Here is a 20,635-nt window from a genome sequence, read left to right on the forward strand (position 1 = left end):
GACTCTGATATACACGCTAGCTAAAGGAACTCAGAGTTAAGGGATATAGGACTAAAAATCCCTAGACAAATCAAATCATATCTCTTTCTCTTCTAAATTAGCTGGGTCTGGGGTATATCAAGTTTCCCTGAATATCTGAAGCACTCACAAACAAACTCTATATGAGCATCTCCATTAAACTCCCAGAAATCTGGTACTATAATTGGTCTTCAATTTTTTCAAATGCCATTTCATTCTCTGTCAAGTAAATGAGCAAGAATGTCAAACATTGAAGCCCCCCGAAAAAAAAAATTTAACTGAAACAAAAACAGTGCAGTTAGAAAACATGCTATACAGGAAGAAAAGAACCTACCTCATCAACTGTTTTCAAAAACTATGCTAAAAGTTCCTCATATTAAATAACTTGTAGACAAAAGTACCTTTAAGGCTTCTGTACAAGTTAATATTTGGTATATATTTTACTAAGATACAAACCAGAGCTATTTGGGGGTATATCATATAACTAAGAATTATTTACTTTACCTCAAAGAAAATAAAATAATGGGAAAGTTTTTAAGATGTATTCTTATTAACTTTGAATGGAAAAAGAAGTTGGGATGAAAGTATTAAGATTTTTGGAAGATAATGCTTAGCTCAGAAGGATCCTGCCTTAATCTGTTAGATTGGCTTCAACCAAAGCTAGATAAATTGCCACTGTAGTAAGGTAACTTTGACTGGAAAATGGACAAAAATAACATTAGTTTTAGAAATTAGAAAGACTTAAAGGGCCAGTGGTAGACTATATAATTTGGAATAGTTCTCTGCTATGTATTAGAAAGTTTGGACAAAATATATAAAACATCTTTAAGACATAGGGAAATGTTAGAGAAAAGTTACTAGTTCAGAATCTTGAGATACAAAAGAGAACCAGAAAAGTGTGCCCATCTTTGTAACCACTTTTCACCTTTTCTCCCCTAATTTGAAAGAGGAAGAATGAGAGAGTGAGTGGTGTCCTTCCTTGATAGAACATTAACAGCCCAGAGCCTGCCTAAGGGAGCTCCCAGTTTAATCTTTACCTTCAGTTAAAACCCTGGATGACTGTACATTTAGATGATAAGGGTGAAGGACAAGGATAAGAATGAAGTGTAGTGGATAGCACTTACAGGAATCACAGCTCAGTTTAAAATCATCGCAATATATGATGTTGGATTAAGATGATTTCCCAATCTTGTTAATGCTCCCAGATGCTTAGTAAATCCTCTCTGGAAATTAGAACACTATCTTCTTTTCTAGAATGTTTTTAAGGAGAATCTGTAAACACATTATCTGGGAATGAGGGTTTGGGGGGAAACAGACACAGAAAATAATGCTACTGAAAAGTAGCAAAAACAAACCATAGAAACAAATAGGAAGTCCAAATTTTTAGTTAATACTTACTTAGCTCAAGGATATAAAAGATAAGATTTTAAACTTAAGCAAAGAACTGAAATCTCTTTCTTAAAATAGAAATTTCAGAACAATCAAAAAACTAATTACCAAAATTCAGATCTCAATGAACAGGTCTTACAATAAATTAAAAATAATTGAAGAGAGAATTAGCAAACTGAGATGTAGGTCAGAAGAAAATTTTCAGAATGAAGTATGGAGAGACTAAAGAATGAAAAATACAGAAAAGAAAATAAGAATTATAAAAAGACAGTATAAAACCCTAACACAGGGATGCTTGGGTGACTCAGTCGATTAAGGGTCCCGACTATTGATTTTGGCTTAGGTGGTGATCTCAGGGTCACCATGAGATTGAGCCCCATCTTGGGCTCTGCACAGAGCTTGGAACCTGCTTAAGATTCTCCCTCCCCCTCCTTCTGCTGCCCCTCCTCTCTCCCCCATGAGAGTACACTCACATGTGTACTCTCTCTCGGTCTGTCTCAAAAAAAAAAAAAAAAAAAGCCTGACATAAATATAATGAGGATCCCAAAAGAACAGAAAGAGAATGGAATGGAATAGTAGTTTTATTTAAAGAAAAAATGGCTAGGAGTACCTGGGTGGTGCAGTGCATCTGACTCACAGCTTCAGCTTAGGTCCCAATTGCGGGGTGTAAGATTGAGCCCCATTTCAGGTTCCTCTTAGATGGGGACTGCTTAAGATTCCCTTCTTCCTCTGCCCCCTACCCCAATCAATGATATTCCTCTCTAAATTAAATAAATAAATCCTTAAAAAACAGAGAGAAAATGGCTGAGAATGTAACCAACTAATGGAAAAAATCAAATCACGTACTCAAGAAGCCATTGAAAGCACAAGTGGAAAAGACTAAAAATAAATCAACACCTGCTCACATTATTATACGTTTACACTGATGTTGAAAACCACACAGTAAACCAATCCAAAGAGAAAATCTTAACAGCAATTAACAGAAAAAAAAAAGAACAGATTACCTCCATACAGACAATAGTTAGACTGACATCTGACTCCTCAACACAAACAACATAAGCAAAAATAAAAACAAACCCAAAAAAGATCCAGAAAACTGTATTTAAAGCTATACTTGAAGTATTTAAATTAAGTCAGAATTATATGCATAGCAAAAATATCCTTCAACAATAAAGATGAAATTATTTTTCTGACCAACAAAAGCTGAGAAAGTTCAGACTTGTATTTAAAATATTTTTCAGGCTGAATAAAAGTTATCTCTATAGGAGCTCAGATATTTAAGAAGTAATTTTAAAATATGATAAATATGAGGGTGAATCTAAATAAAGAAAGTATCTGATAAAAGACTTTTTTTTTTATTTTATTTATTTATTCATGAGAAACACAGACAGAGAGAGGCAGAGACATAGGCAGAGAGAGAAGCAGGCTCCCTGCGGGCAGCCCAACACAGGACTCAATCTCAGGACTCTGGGTCACAACCTGAGCCAAAGGCAGACAGACGCTCAACCACTGAGCCACCCAGGTGCTCCTGGTAAAAGACTTCTCTGGTGAATGTCTTTGTGATGTCGCTAGCCAAGGACTAAAACATAAAGATATACATCAATTTCAAATGTGCCTCCAAGCTAGCATACCGTAACTATGAGTTCAGCTCTCACTTTAGAACTCTGCTGTATAATGTGATGGCCACTAGCCACATGTGGCTGCCAAGCACCTGAAACATGGCTAGTCTAAATTAAGATATGTTATAAATATCAAGGACACATTGGATTTAAGGAACTTAATTCTTTTAAATATATAAATATCTTATTCATACTTTCTATTGATTAAATATTAGAATAACATTATGAATATATTGGGTTAAGTAAAATCTTACTAAAATTAATTTAATCTTTGTTTTTGCTTGTTCAAATGTAGCTATTAAATTACTACAAATTTCAAAATTACATATAAGACTGTCATTCTATTTTTATTGGTGAGCCCTACTGCCTTAGGGCTTGAATTCTATTACTTCGAAATGGAAAGTTCCATGTTTGATATCCACTCTCTGAAATCACTGAATCACTGAAATCATATAGAGTTTAACAGCAGAGACAATAGTAATTCATGAACATTATGTCATCTTCTCTTTAAAATTGTTCCTTCAATTTATTTATCGCTTTGAGAGTTAACATCTATCCTTCAAACGTAATTCCTTTAAAAACTAGATCTACTTTTAAGGATATAGTTGGACATAAAAATGCAGGTTTTCATTTGTAGGACCACCTTTGCACTCCACACATTCTCACCGTGGAATCACCTCCCCGTTACAAGCTAGTCATATCAACAGAAGTAAGTGGAAGCTCAAGTACCTTCAGAATTATAAAACATTCATATTTTCAGTTATGTCTTAGAGATGGTTCATGTTTGTTATTTATTACAGTATGTTGGTAAATATTTCAAGGTTCTGACATGTAAACATCTGCATGAACAGCACATAGGAAATGAAATGACACAGGAAGATGAGCCCGTAAACTGTAGATGCGAATGTCCAGGCACGGATATACATGGTGATATCACGCAGACAGACACTAGGCAGAAAGGATTATGTGCATGTACGTAGGTCTATATAATATGTATATGCATAATTCTCCCCTCTTGAGTTCAGAGGGACATTGACTCCTCTTCTTCCAGAACGTTCCATAACCAGGTATTCAGAAGACAAAATTTGTTCTATGACAGTATCTTTTATCTTCGTTCCCATTCCCATTTCCCTGCGGGTCAGTATGCCTGAGATAAAGAGGCCATGCTACAGAAAATTTACCAACGATTTGTGAGAACAAAGTAATTCAACACTTCTTTGTCCTACCAAACATGAAGCCAAGAATAGGATCCAGTTGGTACACTGCCATCTAAACCTGGTACAGGAAGAAGTTGAGAAGAGTTTAATACTTGAGAAAATGCATTTAAGGTGTCCACAAATTAACCCCTTGAAGTATTCCAATGTCATCCCTTCAAATTATAAGCCCTGATATGTGTGCTTCTATTTTGTATAGTCATTCACGGCCTCACTCATGCCAGCCATTCCAGCTTCATCTCACATTACTCTCATGCATGCCCTTTGCCCTCTGGAAAGACCAACTTTCTTACATTTTCTTGAACACGCCGTTTTCTTTCACACTTACACTTCTTCCCACTTGCTTTCACTTCTATCTGGAGTGTTCTTCCTCACTTCCTGTGGTTGCTTACATCTATTTATTCTTTTTAACGAAGCTGACATTTCACACCTCACTAAACCTTCACCTCATAAAAAATGATTTTTGAAATCCATTTTAAAACATTTTCAGACAAGTCTGTGAAAAACACAGGAAAATAATGTAACTTAATCTAGAGCAATTTCAATGATCTCATTAACAATTGCATGCAATAACTGTGTAAAAACTTGGACTATACACACATATATGTCTGTGAGGAGATACATACTTTTGTAACTGCCATCTGCAGATGATATGAGGAATTCTATATACATACATGCACATCAATATAGGCACATGCAATATTTATGTTAGCTGAAAAGAAAATTTTGCCAGTATATTTGCAATGTTTTGGAAACAAAATCATTTTTAATAGTAACTGGAAATATATGTACTGGTATTTTGTTGTTAGAATATTTCCTCACTGAAATGGCTAAAAAATGTTAGCTTATGAAAAAATAAACTACATGATATGCAAAGGGATACCAAATTAAAATTTCAACTTCAGTCAAGACAACAAAAACATGTTTCTCTTCAAATTTAATTTCCATGAGAAACTATTCTAAATTAAAACCTTCCAGTGCAGTGTCCTTCCATTTTTTGCATTTTTACTACCTAGAGATCAAACAGTTTGACACAGCAAAAATTCTGGTAAGTTAGGAAGAAATGCTGATTGGTTTGTTGGCTGGTGGCCGGGGGAATGTTATGACCGAGTAATTATGTGTTCTGGACAGATGCATTAACCAGGCTTGGGGCTGGAGCCACTGGATATTATTTTAGTCATAAGGCTAGAGGAACTGAATCATTTTCAAAGCATTGGCTGGCTGACATTGCCTTAGTGATGCCTGTTCCAATGACTCTTTGGCAGTAACTTCCAACGCTGCACTTATGACATGGTAAACAAAAACTACATTAAAGGTTTGCTTTTTAATCATGAAGGAGTTCAACATTTCCACTAAGCTCTCTTGCTATTCATCAAGTCACATTGAGGGCTATTGCAGATTTTCATAGTCCTGTCCTTCGATGGATGAATCGTAGCAATGTAACAGGCAGAAAGGCTTGATTTTTTTGCACAGTGAAAAGGCATATAGTCAAAACTCAAAATGATAATACATTTTTACAATTGGTCTTAACCAGTAAACAAACTGAAAGTTGACAATACCTTTTACCTTTTACCAAGAATTTATTTCAATTCATAAAATGCCATTCTTTGTAAAGTATGTACTTTTAATCATCAGATAAATACACATAATAATAAAATAATACAGTCAATACAATGGCTTTTGGCTTCTAGGAAGACAGTAAGCCCCATAATAATCAATTGGTTAGTTTCAGGTAACTTTTCCTCTTGTGCCATTTAGACTTGAAGTTTTATTTTGACATCCGGTACTAATCATAAATTTAATAATAATTTAATTGGAACCAGCTTTAGTTATTGCAAATATTTTATACTGGTTATTAAAAAACTTAAATAATCATTTTAATATGGTTTAAAATAAAAGCATTTTTACTCTTTTAATGCTTTTGAATTATGAGGGTACAGTGACATTTCCCTCAAATGTAGCACTATTCAAGTTAAATGCAAATGATAAAGTCAAATTTCAGAACATTTGGAAAACTTGAATAGTTTTTTCATAACAGCAAAGCACTGATGTTGATGGCTAGCAAGGTAGGTGACAGAAAGATGAAATTTCTAAGAAAAATACTTTATGAGATGATTATAAATTAGCAAGGAAATACATTAATAAGATCATTAAACTCATTACAACCATCTTATTGTTTTTATTAACAAAGCTCTCTATTTTAAAAAAATTTTAAGATTTTTTTTAATGAGCTCTAAATGCTATTCCCTTGTAATAAAGAGTTATCAAAAGTCTGAAGGGTTCAGTTAATTGGAAGGCACTTAATGAACTTGTTAGGAAAAATGTCAAAAAACTTCCTCCTAAACCATCAAGCAGCTCCTAAAACAGTAGAAATTGACACTTTATGCAACGTCAAAGAAGAATTTACCAAGGGAAAGCCTTAAAATGTATCTGAAAACCAAAGCTTAATAAATGAGATCACAATGATAAAAATGATGGAAAATGTCTTTACCAGACAATGGGGAATACAGAAACAGAAGAAAATCAGGAGGCAAAGGAGGCAGAGCAGTAATATCAGTTCAGTCATCTTCAGTCAAAATTGTATTATTTTTAGAAATGACTATTTATGATTCCACAATACAGGATATATTGAAATTCACTATGTTAAGAATTGTTAACCAATCTAAATAGATCAAAATCTTGAAATATATAGAAAATATTATAATGATACTATATTACAAGCACATTGTAATGAAACATTTTATCCCATTAGAATTTAATACAAAAACTACAATTAACAGAAAGCTTTGACAGGGAAAGATCTGTGTTTCAACATTGAGGACACACTGTAAAAGCCTCTCATTTTAAATTTCTCTTTTTTTCCTTTGCACTTGGAATTCAAATATTTTCACAAAATATTTTTTTTACTCTAATCATTTTAAGAGACTTATTTTGCTCTGAACTGTTACTGATTCCACTAATAGCATTCCCTAATGGAACTAATTAATTGCCATTTAAACCAATGGATAAATGAGTGGAATGTGAATTAGTGCTATTTCATCCTATGTGGTATATTCAAGGCCGTTCTGAAAAACAAGAAATTACAATAGTTGATAGTGTTGTATAAGTTGTAAAATTAAAATATTTAATGGAACATCTGCCAATAACATATTTACAAAATATCAAAATCATTTTTTCTAAATAAATGGATTTTTGTTTACAAATTCCAGTATTCAGTATTTTTTTCACTACTTAATCTACCCTCATGCATTGTTTTCATTCAGTATATATATATATATATCAGTTGTAATTACCTGTTTAAATGTAAGAAATTCTAGGACTCATTTTTTTCCAAATGTTTTCATAAGATGCTTTTTGATTTTTGAAAACCCTATTTGATCAGATATTCGTCTTGCTGAAATACCAAAAAAGGGTAAGAGGGCAAAAACTTTGAAAAAAAAGTCTTTGAATGAGCGAAGTATAAAATAAGGTGAAAATATCAAAAGGCATTTGATTGCCATAAGGTGTAGTAAATGTGAATTTAGCATGGAGTGACCTACATTAGACGCAAAAACGTGTACAATATTTTCTCTGATGGACCTAATGAGAATACATTTCAAGCAAGCCTAAAAACAAGAGCACAAACAAAAGAATGCATGTTAATGTGAAATGATCCTCCACTAGTGATTTTCTTAAAAAAAAAAAAAAAGAGAAAGAAAAAGGAAAAGAAAAAAAAAAAGAAAACGAAAGCCTTTATAAAGCCTAAACAAGGCAGAAAAGACACACAGACATACATCTGTCATATGTTTGCTGCTTTATAGATGCTGCTTTAAGAAAGGATATGAGTTATGAAGTGAGTCCTTTTGTAAACATTCTAATAAAGTCTGGGTAAGATATACAAGACATCGGAGCCCTTCAAGCTGCTGCTCTCTAAATAATACTAAGAATTATATGAAAGTCTCTAAGTTCCTTGTATAAACTGCTACACCAACTCAAAACACTAGGCTGCTTTACCATTTCTTAAGTCCCTTTCAGAAAACCTCCTGTTACTCTTCCACTTTACAGAGAGGCAAGAACACAGCAGGGAAAAATCTATATTCTATAAGATGCCCATGCTTTTTGGAGGAAGGAGCCAATGCGTTTAATTTACGGGCCTTGATTTTGTTTTTCCTCCTGAAACCTCAGATCATTAGCTCCATAAGATCACCAAGGATGACATGAGCATGAGTACATTCTACCCTTTTATTCTTAGGGAAGACATCGGTGAAGGGGACACAGAAAAGCCAATTAACCTCTGATCACTTTATCAACTGTTGTCTTTAAAAACTAAAATGAAAAGACAATAGATTTTAAAGGCATAGAACAAACAGTAGAATGTCTCCTCTTGTTCTCCCCGTCTTTTCTCCTGAACATTTTTGAATCCAATCATTTAAATACTTTGCGATTAATTTCCACAAAGACTGTTTGAATAACTTAAATTCCTTCCTGTCTTCAGACTGTGGCATTGATAGCTTGACCCTATTCTTAATGATACTCCTGACTTTAATAGCTTATTTTTATTATTCTGTTCTAAACTGAAACCAACTCCTGAAAAGGGAAATGTTAAAAATCATGGAAATCTGTTCCCTTGGTTAAAGAAAAAATATTTTTACTTGGTCTCTAAAGATACTTAAATAGAAGAAAAATGTTAATATCGTGAGAAATTCTGAAGCTAAAGTAAAAAAATAAATAAACTTAAATTAACAAGTTGCTGTCAGTGAACTGATTGTTACCAAGGATTAATTGTTATGAGTATCTACTAGTTGGAAGTAACAAAGATATACAAACAAAATGACAGAAAAAAAAATAAAAACCCCAAACTAACAATATAGATTATGTGTATTGGCTCATGTAGAATGTGAAACTATAATCATTTTCTTAAGACTCTTTAATTGGTGTTTGCCATTATTTCCTAAGGATTTTTGTCCCTTAAATTTAATGATAAATTTAGTCTATGAATCTAACATGAGGAATTTATTTTATTTTCTACAATAGGAATCATCTATGGACAAGAGTGGCTCCTGCAAAATTAGATGTGAAAAAAGGAAAATAGAGCCAAGTGTTTGAGATAATAGAAGTTAAAAGAATATTTTAATTCTTACTTGCCTTTCTGCTAACAGCACCCAGCAACCCTGGGACTCTCACCCTCTTTAACTGATGCTATATAATATTTATGCATGCATGACAACAAAATATGTTTCAATAAAAATATATTTGAACTAGCAGAGCAAAATTGCTTTAAGCTTTTGATCTGTCTCATAGCTCACATCTCTGAAAGTCTTTTCCTTTCAACAGTTACATTCAAAAAGTCAAAGATATACAGCTGACGATTCAAGCTGAATGACACCACGATAAACTATGGTTTCTCCTGAAGATAAAATACATCATAAATCGGTGCAACACTTACCTCATTTTAAATATTACTGTCTCCTTTTATCAGGTAACACTAGATGACCTCCCCTTACCTCCCTTCTTCCCATATTTTACATGGGATTTTAATTCTATACAATGATCACAACCAGAATTTTTTTTAATTAAAATAGGATATATGGCTTTAAAGGCTTAGGTTATCTGATAGATTTAATTTAAAAAAAAATAATGAGGACAGACTGACTTCTGATGCCCTGTAAAATGTGGCAATAATGGAATTATATCTATTTTTAAATTGCAGTAACTTTTTATACTTAGCTGCAGTTTATCACATGATATAAAAAGGCAACATGGTTTAATAAAAATGGAAATGCATTCACAACTAAATGGTGAAGAGAGATTTTCCAGGGAGTATATGACAACATAATATGTAGCTTTTACTCATTAAAATATCTATGCATGAACTACAGTGGCCCCATCAACACTGTATTTCCCAGTGAACGGCTTGATTTATACCGTCCAATCTGTGGCCAGACGTCCTTTTTTTCTGGATACTCCAATCTGGATTACACTCCCAAAACTATTAAACGCGTTAAATGTACTAGTATAAATCCTGATTATCATCTGCACAGCTTTGGGTTCCTATCCTTCATCTTCCTGGCCTGTTGAGAGGCAGGCTTTCTTCCTTGGCTGAAGTAAAGAGGAAGAAGGGGTCCCCCGGTCAGGAGAGCAGATGTGAGGGAGGCGCCCACGGACCGCAGCCAGCCGGTAACCCCGCCGCCCTTCTGTCCTTTCCCTTCCAGGGCTGCCCCAGAGCAGACGCTAGTGCGGCCTTTCCAGATGCATCCGTCTCGTCTATCACTGGGCAACAGCAGTCACTAAGGCTTTTTCCCATTATACACTTGCTTTTATTGGAAACTGGGGCTGGGAATAGAACCCCGTGGACTCGGCCCCTGAGGTGGGTCCCCAACTTACTCCATCTTCTGAGCGCTCATCCTTCCAAGACAACCTCAGACAGAAGCCACCTAACGCACTCATAACCATATCTTTTCACTGGGAGGTCCATTGCCACTGTACTCTGACAATCATACCACGACAATTTAGGGAGCTTCCCAAGCCAGCTCAAAATCTCTTTATTGACTCAATCCATCCTTCTCAAAAATGATTCTTTTTTACTCTACCAGGACTGCCTACTATGTGAGAGGTTTACACACGAGTAATAATATAACTTATTTTCATTTAAAATGATATGAATACAACCCATTGATTTTAAAAGTTTCTACTTAGGATATGTTTTGTGAGGTTTTCAATTAGTGGTAAAAGATTTGTGTTAACGTATATCAAACTCTTTCACCACCCCAGGCTCTACGGAAGTACACCTTCCATTCACCATCTCACTGCCTTGAGTTGACTTGGGGTTAATAACTCAGTCTATAACCTTGAAACAGAATGAAGCCAGTTATTCTCGTCATCTCCCCTATGGCTCTTCCAAACCCATATTCCTGAAGCTCCAACTCCACTAGGAGGATGAGGTAGCCAGGCTTGAACACTGCCTGCTTTCTTCCCTCCCGGCCTCTCAACAGCGTTCTCTCTACACTATAGTTTTCTTTTCTTACTTCTTGCTGCAAAGTGATATCCTTCTTTTCCATCAGTAAACTTCTCCACCTTTGCTTCATTCCCTCTCCTCTTACCTCCCCAAGGACTTTGTGTCATCTATTACCTGCTCTTGTCCTCACCACGGACTCTTTATCCAATACACCTTCAAAGACACATGGATCCGGTTGAAGAAAAAAAAAAATGTCACTTCATGTGTCCCTACCACCTTCTTCCAGCTATTTTTCCATTTCTATCCTTCTCATTACTGTAAACTTCCCAAGCACCTTCTCCTTCTATGACACATAATCCACTCATCTTAATTACCTGTTTCATGCGTATCTTCGCAAGAGATCTATGAAGTCCATAAAGTCAGAGATTAAGTCATCTTGTTGCAGACCATACTCTTAATGCCTAATACATTTTCTGGCACATAGTAAACATTCAGACAATACTGATTATACTGGATTATTTAATTTTAAAAAGAGCTTCCCTTTTTTTCTTGCCACTGTCACCATTACTCCTACTCCTCTTTTCTCATGAAAATGTACACTCATCAAAAATATATGGTTCATACTTTCTCGATAACTACTTACAAATCAGTAAATAAAATAACATTTTCCTAGCTCTCATTCTTAAGAACCAGACACTGATGAGGACACTTTCTTTGGGGACCTTCTGGCTCTCTTGTCTCCTCACATTCCAGGCACTGTGACTTTGGTCAGTCTCTTTGCTCTGACCTTCACAAACTAACCCCAACACCTTTACCCCAGCCTCCTTGCCTGGGATGTTATATTAAACTCCAATATCTCCTATCTCAATTCACCTTAACCATTAATCAGAGACTGATTTCTTCTGTTCAAAAATGTCCAAAGCTTCTTGCTCCTTGTATTATTAAGTCTAAACTCCTTATCTTGGCATTAAAGGACCTTCATAATCTGTACCTTAATCTCTCACCATACTTTCCAAATTATTTATAGGCTGCCCAATCTACTTACTAAGACCATAAGAGTCTTATATTTTCCTCCCCAGGGCTTCTGCTTAATGTCATTACCCTGCCAGAAATGCTTCCCCCTCATTTCGGTCTATTCAAATATTACCCATCTATTAATATTCAGACCAGATTACTATTTCTTTATTAAGACAACAAAAAATTCTAAGTATAATGGTGTCCATTTGAACCATTATTTCAGAAACTGACCATGAGCTTATTTACTTTCTTTTATTTTGTTAGTTTTGATACAGTTTTGTAATACATTCTTGGTGTTCAAAAAGCCAGGGGTTCAAGAGTCTATTTTAAAAAAATGTCTCTCTCCCAACCCCATCCTTCAACCAGCTAGCTTCCCTCTTGGAAGCAACTGCTGTTATCAGCTTCTTGTGTACCATTCTAGAGATATTTTATTAGAAGCAAATTAAATTTACTGCCTTTTACTATGCTTAGCATTTTGTACCAAGCAAATATGTATCTATTTATCTCCTTTATAGTTATTTAACATTTTAAGTACTTACATATTATCTTCCCACTTATGGAGACTGTGTGCCTTGGCTTCTTTATAGAAATGTCTGTCACACAAACATTCCTAGATTGATTGTGCAATTCTTTCTTTCAAGTTTGGGACAGACTATTCAATGGTAAGACTGAATCTCCACCACCTTCCTCCTCAATTAAGAAGGATAAAAAAATAAGAAGTAGATTTTTTTCAAACACTTCCTCCCCATACACAGCCATTAAAGGAAAATTAAAGCATGACTAATCACATATGCAGATGTGTATTGTTTTACTGCAATAGTTTAATGTGTTCCAGATACAAACACATATTACCATATTTCCTTTGGTTCTGATACATCTGCTGATACAAAGATTAACAGAATCACTGATTTGTAGTGGATGATTCTGTTTCATTTTAGAAATCTCCCATTCCTGCAGCATTCCAAGCTCATTGAAAGTACGTTTGCACTCAAATTTTTGTTTCATTGTTGTATCCACCCCATTTTACATTGCCCATATTAGAAATGGCAAGAGAGCCCACCCACCTTGTTACTGCTTTCTAAATGCACTACAGCTATTATTTCCAATATGTATACCAAACTGTGAAAAAATAAAGTCCCCAAATACGTTTTATATAAAATAGTACTTAGAGGTCAAGCACTGTAATCAAAGTAAGTTTCATCCATAACTAAACATTGTACCTAGCCTATTAATTTAAAGCATTACCCAGTACATAATAAAGTACATATTTGTAATTGAATGGTTTATTGGGTCAATAGAGAGCCAAAGCAGATAAGCTCGAATCCTTCAAATCCATTAAAGAATCTTAACTATCCAATTTGCTGGATCAAACTAATGAGGTAGGTGCTAGATATGCCCCTTAGTTCAAACTATACAAAACAGAACTTTAGCAAATATTCCACACATATTTCTTCAATTTGAATATTTCTAAACTGATCTTATATTTAAATCAATGCTTAAGGTTTAAATATTAATTATAAGGGCCCAGTTTTTCTTAAGAAATAGTATCTTGAACCAATAAGTAAAAATTTAGTTTTAAAAAATTAATCTAAATTATTAGGGCAGCCCAGTGGCTCAGTGGTTTAGCACCTGCCTTCGGCCCAGGGCGTGATCTTGGAGACTCAGGATCGAGTCCCACGTTGGGCTCCCTGCATGGAACCTGCTTCTCCCTCTGCCTGTGTCTCTGCCTCTCTCTCTCTGTCTCTCATGAATAAATGAATAAAAATGTTAAAAATAAATAAATAAAATATTTTATCCATATCAGCATTGATGCTTTTAAAAATTTGCATTTTTCCCCTCAGAACTCTATGGCAAAATACTAGGTTTTTAGACTTAAGAATTTTAGTAACTCATTAAATCACCAGAATTTCAATATAGTTCTGATGTATGTTATTTTTCTCAATGGCATATTTCCTTCCCAACTAAATATATACATACAAGATTATCATAAGCTTACATTTATTTCTATGGGCCTTTCACCCAGAAGAGTCTCACAAGTATAAAATTTGTAGTAAGTTACAAAATACTCAAAAGTGAATGAGATTAAGTAGGATTCAATAATTCTGATTCATCACAAGAATTGATTTTATTCTTATCCTTAATGTTGATAAATTTTGTTTTGGGTTTTATCTCGGACTGTGGGTATATATTATCACCAGTGGCTTGAAAATTTCCCAGCTAAGAAATTCAGTAAAATTTAACAGTTAAACCTATTGCTCCAGTGAGATGGGAAGACACTGTTAAGGTAGGTTGGAAGCACTTAGTTTTGATAGGCATGATATATAGCTAGGGAAGTAGGTGTACCCAAATAATTATGCTGTCTTTGAAAGAGTGGTCTATTTATACGTGGACTAGCCAATGAGATTGAGGTAGCAGTTGTCAAATTTACAGGAAGTAATTAAAGAAGCAAAGATTCTCTCCTTTTACTGGCTGTTTCTGGATTACATAGAGATTATGAAGACAGACAAGAAAAGTGACAGAGCAGCCCAAACAGCCCGTCAAATTCTCTACTACGAAAATTGTTTTTCTCCATGAACAAATTTCCTCATTAACAAACACTCATTGTTTTCATTTTATACTGTATGTTGGTACTTTTGCACACAAAAATATTTGATCTCTACATTTTAGCAAAAACCCAGGGATGTGTATTTCCCAAAGGACTTGTTCCCTGTTTCATCAGTATTTTGTAAACCTCTCCATCCCCAATTCCTTTGGTTGGTTGCCATCTGGCATTATGCCTTTGATTTTATGAATAAAGTCCCCAATTGTTTCTGCAGCTGTTATCAGTACAGTCTGACCTGTTGCGAATGGGGATAACAGAGAAAAATATCTCCACAACTTTCACAGCATTTCACTCCCATGGCTCTCTTCCCAGACCTTGCATTGTGATTTTCTTGTGTACGTTCCTCAACCCAGATGGTGACATTATGAGACCCTTGGTTCAAGGGAGACATAAAAGTGAACCCTTTCCAGTAAGCATTATTTATAAATGTATTTATAAACTTTTATTTGAATGTGGAATTCATTAATTCTGCACATTCTATCTATCTATCTATCTATCTATCTATCTATCATCTATCTCTATATGTATAGGCAGATAAACACTGTTTATAAATTTATGAACCTATGTGTGAATGTGGGATTTATTAATTCTGCACATAACATCTACCTATTTATCTATCTCTATGTGTATAGATAGAGATAGATATGACTATTATTATTCATGGTCACTGATAATGCTCCTTATTATGCAAATTTCTCTCTACTTGAACATCAACAGTGATGTTTATATCTTCCATATTGGCCTCATGAAAAATAATGATTTTCAAACTGAACTTCCAAGAAATGAAAGAGACAGGGGTGCTTGGGGTGCCACTAGACTAATTTTCAGGTTATAAGTCCAGCACCATCCTTATCAACCAAGACAGTTCTTTTTAAATTTATTTCACTTATTGGACTTCCAAATAAAATTCCTTTTGGAGAATGGGTTTCGGTACTAGTTTAGAGAGTAACAATTCACTCACTACTGAGGTGGCTCTGGGCCAGGGGAGTCGAAGATAGATAAGATATTATTATAGTTGAAAGGGCCTTTATTAGAAACCTCCCCCAAAATATCTCTTCTTGTGACAAAACCACCTAGAATTCCCACTTCTGGTCCCACCTCTTTTTAAGACATTGAAGACATCAATTTCAGGAGAACTATAATAGACTGGACAGGAGAACACATTAAGCCATCCATTAGCACTTCTAATTGAATAAATTTATCAACTCTAATGGGGCTTGGATAAAATCTAATATGTTTTGGTGGGGGAGGTGATAGAGAAACGTTTCCTAAGTCACCACTTCAGGGAACTGTAGGTGACCCTGTGTCTGGGGAGTGGACAGGACAAAAAAGAAAAGGAATGGAATACTGAACAACAGAGGACAGGAACTCAGGCTTTCAAAGTTGAGGCTTGTGAGTCAAGAAAGTAGGAGGGGGGCTGATATCTAGTGCAGTGTGGGGGACAGTCTTCACCTGAACCTCCCCTTGGTCAACACAGCTCCTACTTTCAGGTCAACAGATATTTTGTTTTCTGATAGTAGTACTTTATGCTTCTGATCATGTCACCGATAAATATTTTTTATTTTATTTTATTTTTTAAAATATTTTTATTTTAACTGAATTTTACTCTAAAGGCTTCTGTTGTCATTGATATCGATAATAATGCCTAACACATATTCTGCTTCTTTCATAAAATGTGTCCATTCTTCCCTCAAATTTAGGTAAGAAAGTTGTCACATCTGTGCATGACATTTGTGCCCTCTTTTTTTATTGAAAGTTGCTGATAAAGGCTCTTCTAGGGTACAAAGGTAAAATGCAATGCCATAAGCTCCCTAATTTTATTCTCCTTCCCTGCAGCAAGGTTTAGACAGAATATTTATTTAACTTCCACAGTTTGTCAAATGAAGGGGGGGGAGGGGAAGCCTACCGGGTGTCCTTTTTACATTACATTTAAGTGATAAGTAAAATGGAGTTGTAGCTATGACTCACTATGGTGCAAAATTATTATTCCACATCTTTAGGCTGCAGAGGAGGAAGTTTCCTGAAAGCATACCTCTGTACACACAGTAATTCTGTGCTTCCGAATTGAGGGTGATGCTTGCTGAACTCTAAAGCCAAGTTTGCAGGCAGCTTAACTTTACAAAGAAAGAAGACTGTCTATGGTAATGCTGTGTAAGATTTCAGTAAATGTCAGCTTCAGGTGACAGTGGGACCTAACAGAAAAATATAAATGACATGAAACCAGGACTCGGCCAAGGATTTTCTTAACAATTGGCCACACAATTTGCACGTGAAGTTCTCAGAATCCCATAGTGATAATGCATGCAACCTAATCCCTTTACAGTTGAAGAGGGGCTTTTACAGGCATTTTCCCGTTTCTGCAGGCTCTGATGCCTGAGGCCTGAACACTCTCGAGGATCCATCAGAGAGACGTCCTCCGGGATGCAGTCTGAGGCTGAAGAATAGGCCTCGGGACCTGGGTCTTCAGGCACCACCTCTCCAGGCAGGGCCCCCCCGGGCGCGCCCCCTGGGCGGGAGGTGGCAGGTCCGAACCAGCGTTGGCGCGCCGCCCTCTGCCCTGGAAGTCGCGTGGTCCAGGCCCCGGCAACAGCTGTGCCTTCCTGCAGGTAAGAGCCTTTGTTTTGCACAGTCTACCGCCTGTCACGTTCAGAAAAGCAAGCCACACGGAAACGCAAACACCTTCCTAAAGATCTCAGCGCTACCTAGGACGCAGACATCAATGCCTTGCTGATTTATCCATTCCTTTGATGATCAAATAAAATTAAGCCCTGCTCGCCGCTGTTTGATGTGCGGCTCCATCCAGGCTCCTGAGGCTGTCGGAGCCCGGGGGCGTCGGCGATGCCTCCCGCCTCCCGCCTCCCGCCTCCCGGTCCCCGCGCCCCTGCGAAGGTACGACGGTCGCGGGTCGCGGCTGGCTTTTCCGGCGCATTCTGTTTCTTGTTCTAAAGCTCTATTTACGCAAATTACCTCTTCCTTTCATTAAGTAACCAGGCTTTATTTTCTTTTCTCTGTATCAACATGCACACACTCAGTGCTGGAGAACCAGTCAACGTTTTGTGTTATTTATTTTTATTTCTGATGAGGCAGGTTCAAATCAAACAGCAAAGTCTGAGAAAATAATCAAACAGGTCGCGCTGTGCGCTTATTGCCTTTTTTCTGTATTCGCGTTTCTCCTGGCGGATCGTTTTTAATTCCTCCGCTTCATCAAGGGGCAATTAAATCAATATCCTTGCGCGCAGCACGAGCCCGGGAGGCCGGGCCACAGGGCTCAGGCCCTGAAAGCGTCCTTGTGCTCTATTAAAAGGGCAACTTTCCGCCCCAAAGTAGGGGAGGCTTTGGGCCCAGAAAGAGCGAGGGACTGAAAGACCTTCCAGCAAAATCAGTCATTGCAGAAACCTGGCCAGTGCTAGCTGCCCTCGAGAAGCTGCTAATTCTTCCCTAGGCAACACCTGTGTCCCTTGAGTGGAGGAGAGTGTGCGATCCCAGGTAGATAGAGGATTCCAACACGGATGCTGATGAAGAGAGAAAATCCCCTTTCTCACTAAGGACGGTGGCCTGCTTTTTGTTTTGAAGTTGGTCTGGGGTCACTGAAGATTCATGGGGCCACTTAGGGGGACACTAACATTATTGAATTGTTGACTCTGTGGCTGAATGACCCACATTCAGTTGAAACTAGTGGAAAATACCCTCTCCCCAACACCTCATGCAGGAAAATGGGCTCTGTGAAGGGAAAGAGGTAGAGTGCTGTCTATTTAGTGCACTAGGTACGTTGTAGAAAGAAAGACTGGGAAGGTAGTGTGATTTAAACACACATAATGAAGAAACTTCTTAGGTGACAAGAAGAGAGGTTCCAACCAGGTGGCTGGGACTGTGCTTTATTAAGTTTTTATTTAAAATCATATTCTCTCAGGGTCCAGCCCAAAGTGAGTTCTAATGTAAACCTAATCCCCCCCCGCCCCCCCCCCCCCCACACACACACTAGAGACTCTGGGAAAGGTTTTTGTTCTTTTTTTTAATTGCTGTGTCCCCGTTGCTTAGACCAGTAGGCATTCAAACATTACTTGTTAATTGAATGATAGAACATTAGAAGTCCTCCCCGCCTACCCACACAACTATACACACACCACCACCACCACCACCACCACCACCACCACCACCACCACCACAGGGGAACAAAGAGATTTGCAAATCATGACTGGTGACGGAAAGATGCACTGGCCACCCAAGAGAATAAATTCCGACTCAGCAACATCTCCACCTTGTCTTTATGATTGAGAAGCCAAATCACATGTGGGAGGCGCGGGGGAGTCGAGGGCTTCTCAGGATCCCTCCTTGAGATCTTAGAAGAGCTCCCGGGAACCAGGGGGCTCCGATGGAAGGCGGCACAAACATCAGCTTTGTAAAATCAAATTTATAAACCCCAAACTGCAGAACTTTCAAACCACTGTCTAAGGAAAGGAAATCCGTTCCTTCAAAATACAGCTGATAAATGGGTTTTGGAAACGGCCTTAGCGAAGGGATTGTTGATCTCGGACCTTCCGGCTGGGGCTGGGTGGCACTGCGGGTCGGCTCCCCGCTCTGGGTGCCCAGGGAAAGCGAACGCCCGGGGCGAACTTCACCTTCTGGGGGCGGGGCGCTCGCACACCTGGCGGATTGTGCCCCCTCGGGCAGCCCCGCGCGAGGTGCCAATGCCAGGCCCGGGGCCGGAGCCCGGCCCCCACCCCGCCGCCGGCCCCACACCCCTGCCCCGGCTACTGACGCGGGCCAGGTGCCGCCGCCACAAGGGGTATAAAAGAATCTCTGCCAGTCGTCGGTTGCCTCTGTTCTTGGACGGCTTTTGGCGGATCCTCCCCGCTTTTCCAGGTCTCCTGGGAGCCTGAACATACGCTTTCTTTATTTCGGACTAGATTCCAAAGTGTGAACTAGATGGTGAACTCCCTCCTGCCTCCCCGCCTCCGAGCGCAGAGCGCTTGGCTCCAGCCGTCGGGGAGCAGGAGCGCGCGCGGGTTCGGAGCTCGCACGGCTCAGGCTGCCCCTCGGCTGCGTGCGGCCTGACCCCGGAGAGGCTCATGCGGCCAGAGCAAGAGCTGCGAGGGACCCGCCTCTGGCCTGTGCCCGGGGCTGCGGGTCCCTGCGGGCGCAGCGACCGCCAGGCTGAGGTCCTCGCGCAGCGCTCCCGCCCTCTCAGCGCCCACCGGGGCCTCCGAAGCATCCCTGCGTGGGATGCCATCCCTTCCCGGCGGAGAGGGGAGCGGGGAAGCAGGGCCCGAGCGAGAGGCTGGGGGTCGGGGTGGGCGAGAGGAATTGGAAAATGCGAAAATGCATCTGCTGACCTTGGGATTTTAGGCTTGGGTATTATTAATCGGGAGAGACGTTGGGTGGTTTCGGTCCCGCAACTCCCTGGCTCAGATGGATCCTGCAGCTAGTTACGGGTGTCAAACTGGTACGCGGGTGGGGCAATTCATTAGGCAAGAAATGGATTAGTTGTTTATTATCTATAAACATTCCATCCACAGCAACCAATCATAAAACCGCGGAAAGGCCTATAAAGTCCAGGGCGGCGCAGCCTCCATGTGGGCAGTGAGGGTTTAGCAATTGTTCTGTGGGTGGGGAAGGGGGTCGGTCAGAGATGGAGAGAAGGAAGAAGAGGGTGGGATTGGTCGGAGAAGTTTTGCCTGGGTTGAGAATTACGATTTCTCAAAATTTAATGGGGCAGAGAGAAAACTGGGGTGCCTTGGAAGCGGATGAGGAGAGAAAGGAAGAAACGAGGAGCAAAGGGGCGACAGTGGGTTGTTGTTAACGAGGCTGACACCAGCAATAAAAACTATTGATTATGTGGGGA

General features: G+C 38.3%; 1 long non-coding RNA gene across 1 annotated transcript in view; it reads right to left on the bottom strand.

Annotated features, from left to right (window-relative positions):
• Positions 1-20,256, bottom strand: part of LOC140615907 (uncharacterized) — a 42,619-nt gene extending 22,363 nt beyond the window's left edge. The window contains exon 1 of the long non-coding RNA XR_012016412.1: positions 20,127-20,256. This is a non-coding gene — a long non-coding RNA (uncharacterized lncRNA). The remainder of the gene's footprint in view (positions 1-20,126) is intronic.
• Positions 20,257-20,635: the final 379 nt, after the last annotated feature.

The sequence above is a fragment of the Canis lupus genome, chromosome 24 (genome assembly GCF_048164855.1).
Source record: "Canis lupus baileyi chromosome 24, mCanLup2.hap1, whole genome shotgun sequence".
NCBI lineage: Eukaryota > Metazoa > Chordata > Mammalia > Carnivora > Canidae > Canis > Canis lupus.